Source organism: Neomonachus schauinslandi, chromosome 3, assembly GCF_002201575.2.
Source record: "Neomonachus schauinslandi chromosome 3, ASM220157v2, whole genome shotgun sequence".
Lineage (NCBI taxonomy): Eukaryota > Metazoa > Chordata > Mammalia > Carnivora > Phocidae > Neomonachus > Neomonachus schauinslandi.
In genome coordinates, this window is record NC_058405.1 from 104,846,317 (window position 1) to 104,851,499 (window position 5,183).

The window sequence follows — 5,183 nt, forward strand, 5'->3', positions numbered from 1 at the left end:
TAGATAGATAGATAGATAGATAGATAGATAGATAGATAGATAGATAGATAGATGATAGATAATAGAAAAGGAGCACCTCAGACCAAAAGCATTCTATTTTAGATAAAATATTCTCACACTCATATAGCTATTTTTTGATAAACACATAAAGCACCTACATGCACTTTTATCCAGATTGAATCTCTTAAGTAGCTTGCCTTTAGTTCTCTGTCTTTCCCCATTTTATGCCATCTTTCTACCTGGACCATACCACAACACACGTGCTCATCCTTTCCCCACCCCCAAATCCCAGAAGCCCCAGAGTCCTTTACCAATGTGACAAATTTTTTTGCCATAGCACGTGTCCTTGACTTGCTCCACCTGAAAATACTGAGTGCTTTAAAATTTTCCCTTTTTCTGATGTAAAAAAATATGCGTGTAAGTCATTTCTTAGAAGAGATTTACCTACCTAATTTGGGAATTAAGCTGACAGTTGCACAATGGGTTACCTTTCTTAGACCATATTTGCATATTAGCAGATGCCTTCTATCTTTAACACCCTCCCAGGGGCCAAGAGCAAAGGCAGCAGTAAAGGAGGGTAACCCTACCTTCTGCTCACTTCTGTAGCACTCTGTTTTGCTTTACTGCATTGTATTTGGTAAGTTCTTAATCGAAATATGTAAATGAGTAAATAAAACTTCTGATGTGCATCCAGCAAAATGTAATGCACACTATATCCCACACGTGTCTGTTCTTTATCATTTATTTACTTTTAAATACCACTTCATTCTTAGGAAATAGCAGTATGGTAACTTGAGGGAGTATATACTAGAAGCTCAGAATTACCTGGGTGTCTCATTCCACACAAACTCTTCCTTTTCCAACTTTAAAATGTGGCAAGCTCCACAGAAAGAATTGGCCAGTTCAAAACATAAAATCTTCCTTCTAAATCTGAAATCCTCTCCTTCACTCTCCTTTCAAATTTCTTTAGCATATAGGAACACCTGTTTTCCACCCAGGAGAACTTAATATGATAACTAACTATAGTTCTGACAGTTTGGAGAAATATAACTTTCCCTGATGTCTCTATAATGGAACAGTTTTTTTATTTAAATCTCTCATTCTTCCCATTGGGAAAAATTTACTACGGATAATTCAAGAAAATTTCATTTATTTAAAGGTCTTTCTTCCTTCTGTTCAAGGATCTGACTACATTTATAGGGGCTTATAGAGGGTTGCAGCATTGGATTGGTGGGTTGTTCATGGTCATCATTAATCTAAGATGTACACCCTGAAACAGCCTCACTTTCAACGTCCTTATCATTATTATTGTTGCAGGTAACTACAGCACATTGCATGCTCTGACAAGTCATCACCATGTTTCACTCTTTTTTAGCTACTTCCTCACCACTCTTGGACCACAGGAGACATACAATTACATTGGACCTTTGAGGCTATGCCAAGCCCACCTGCCAGCATCGCCATCTTTTCCGTACAATGGCTGCCAGGAACTCCACAGAGAAGTTGAGCAACTTGCCCCTCTAACTCTGAGGTACCCTAAATCTATCTGGATTTTCTATTTCCCACCAATTCCCAGCAGGATATTAGTGCAGAAGAGACCACAGTGTATTCTCAGGTTTGTCTAACAGTATTTAATCACCTGTGTTCTGTTATTACTCTCTCTCTTCCTTCAGGCTATGTAATTTTTAGCTAGTCTAGGGTCAAGGGTGAGGATGCCTTGTGTCTGATAGAGTACATATAGTTTCCAATCAATTGTGTAACCTTGGGTGTTAAGCTTAAGAAATACAGAAGTCAAATATTTAATTATATTCTTCTGTATTTTTCTTTCCCTGAGACAAAGAACAGTTGCCACTGGTGGGAAGGATAACTGGGTCCATTGAAAAATCAAAAGAAAATTTCCAATGTTTTAAAAAATTTTGCTTAGTACATAAAGAATTCCTAAAGCCTCCAATAGCAAACTTGCTTCTTTATTGCCCTTTATGACTTCCTGTGTTTATACTCATTCTTAAAGGTGCTTTTTAAAAGCAACTGGAGAGTGTGATTTGTATCTTTCAGCCTGAAAATGTCAGAAAAAATGGCCAACACTAGGTCTTGCTCTGAGAAGTCCAAAACATCTTGAAAATCATGTTCCTCCCCTCTACCAAACTGTTGCCTCCAAAACCCACAACTACCTCCTGGGCTGTGGTAATGATGAAGACATGTAACAAACCTATATCTGCCTGGCGAGTTTCTTAAATATGCTGATTCTTGGACAACAATCTAGTGTTACAGTATCATAATTTTTAGAAGAGAGGGAAGCTAGTATTTATACTTAATAAACAATCCAAATAATTATTTCCTTCAGTTTGGAATATTCTGTCCTAGAAGATATTACTTATCATATGTGAGCTATAAAAACTGGCTATACAAATGTAAAAAAATAAAATAAAAACCTGCAGATAGGTATTATTTCCAGCCAATTTGGGCTGTGTAAAAAAAAAAAAATCACTCAAAGGGATAATTATAAAGAATCTCAGAACATATTAGTGACCCCATTCCCATGCAAACACACCAGAAAAAAATAGCATAATAGTGAAAATCAATGTCCTCAGACATTTACAACCTAATCTCCACAGGATCATTGATGATTCCAGAGAATACCCCAGTCTTTTTACTGAGAATATAGAACAGTGCTAGAGTTGAGTGAGTAACAAAAACTAAACCTAAGTATCTAACAATGGATGAACTTGTTAAATAATGTTGTTTAAGGAATTTTAAATGCCTATAAAGTTAAACCATTCAACAAATATTTAACGAAATTCTTCTAAATTAGGCAGTATGCGAATGTATTAAAATATTATACTCCTACATCTATTTATATGGAAAACTTGCTTATAACAGATTTTTACGTATAAGTGTTAATGACAAATAGTAGGCATAGTATGATTTATATCAAAAATACACATAGAGGGGTGGCTCAGTCAGTTAAGTGTCTGCCTTTGGCTCAGGTCATGATCCCAGGGTCCCAGGATCAAACCTCGCATTGGACTCCCTGCTTCTCCCTCTCCTCCCCACTCATGCTTTCTCTCTCTATCTCTGTCTCCCTCTCTCAAATAAAGAAATAAAATCTTAAAAAAAAAAAGAGACCAAAACCTTTCCATTGATTATGTATTAGGATCCTAGATAATTTTTAATTTTCTTTTTATTTGTTTTCTACATGTGTTGTTAATCTTCTTTTCAGCCAGGCTCACCACCCTACTTGTTCCTCCCAGTAGACGTGTCAGGTGCCACCTTGTTATTTTCACCTTCTTACCTGCTCCACTTGGTTTTGATGAATGATGCAGTCTTGAGAAATGACATTCAAAGTGTCAAGGGGTTTGATGATCAGGTGAGTTTTGGCTATAGTTAGGGTTTAAAAATGAGACCCAAAAGCCTGAGCCCAAGTAGGTTTTGAATGAAATTTCTTTTACCCAAATTTTTTCTCCCTTTTCTCTGTTGACTTTTTTCTTTGATTATCTTCTCTTTGATACCTACTGTCATCTCTCTTTTTTATTCATTTTTCTTTCTTATGTATTTCTTCAATTCATACTTCCTTCTCTCTGCTGTCTTATTTGTTTCCTCTGAGGTTTTTTGCCTTCATCCCCAAACCTACAACCTTTCTTTCATTATTACATCAAATGACCAAAGTTAATATCACTTTATAACACATTACTTTCAGAAGTGTGTGGATAGCACTGAATTATATGTTTTTGTACAAAATAATTGCTGGTTACAAATACAGAGTCACATATATAACATGAAGTTCAGGGAGACCAAATGTCAGATGTTTCAGTAGATTGTTCAGTTTTCTCTTGTCAGAAAAACAAAAACAGAAACATAAGAACACTGAGATTTCTTCACTACTCTTGACTGTAGCAGCAACTTGGCCTTGCAGAAATAAAATGGCCTGTGACATAAATCCAGGTGAGCAGGGAGAAATGCGCTCTTAAAGTATAAAGGCAAGAGATTAGTGTGTGTATATATGTATGTGTGTGTAGATAGGGAGGGAGGGAGGGAGGTACAAGTATGATTTTTAGGAGAAATATGGATTTCTCATTTAGCTCAAAAGGGGAGAACTTTCCATAACTAAATTAGATTTCAGAGAGAACATATCCATTAGCAGGCAGAGGCCATCCATGTCAGGGACAGCAGAAAAGGAGCTGGAGCCCATCTCTCTCATGTAAAAAGCAGCAGACATGGATATGCAAGAAAGAGCAACCTTGCTTCTTGCTCCCACCAGCCTGGGAGCACGTCTTCTCTTCAAAACTGAACTGTAATTTTTTTTTTTTTTAAAGATTTTATTTATTTATTTGAGACAGAGAGCACATGAGAGGGGGGAGGGTCAGAGGGAGAAGCAGGCTCCCCGCCGAGCAGGGAGCCCGATGCGGGACTCGATCCTGGGACTCCAGGATCATGACCTGAGCCAAAGGCAGTCGCTTAACCAACTGAGCCACCCAGGCGCCCAAAAACTGAACTGTAATTAACGGGATTTGTTTCCAAGCTCAAAAACTGTTTTAAGCCAAGGCCACTAACTAATCATTGTCCTCTAGCAGACTGATATGTTCCAAGTACTAACGCACACCTGCCTTCATCTGCCCTATACACTGAGTTTGCAATTCTTAAGAAAGAGAGGACAGAGACTAAAAGGATTATTTCAGTATGGAGGAGCAATTGACCTTGACAAAGGGTATGTGTTGAGGACTCTGGAAAGGCAAGGTTAGTTTAAGGGCAGCAGGAAGTGAGAGATGAAAAGGAGCGTTGAGGAAATAAGAAAAAGCACATATGTTTTTGTGAGACACTTTCAAAAGAGTTGAGGGAATATTCATGAATGGCCCCAAGAAAAGAAAGCCTAGGCAACCCATGTCCTGTCTCTCGTATTGTGTGAGGGAACAGAACGTCTAGAGATTAGATCTGCCGCTTCATTTCTGTTCACTCCACCCCAAAACACAGTTTTATGTATTAAATCTCTTCTGTTTGAAGCACCAACTATGGTTTCTGTTTTTCTGACTGGTACACAGGCTCATTGTGGAGACAGATGTTAAACAAACGGACCCAAAAATAAATATAATTATACAGTTCACAGATGAAAAAGGAAAAAAATACCTATGTAATCTTATAACAAGTCTGTGGATCTATTTTAGGTTGTGGGCGGGCCCGGATACGTT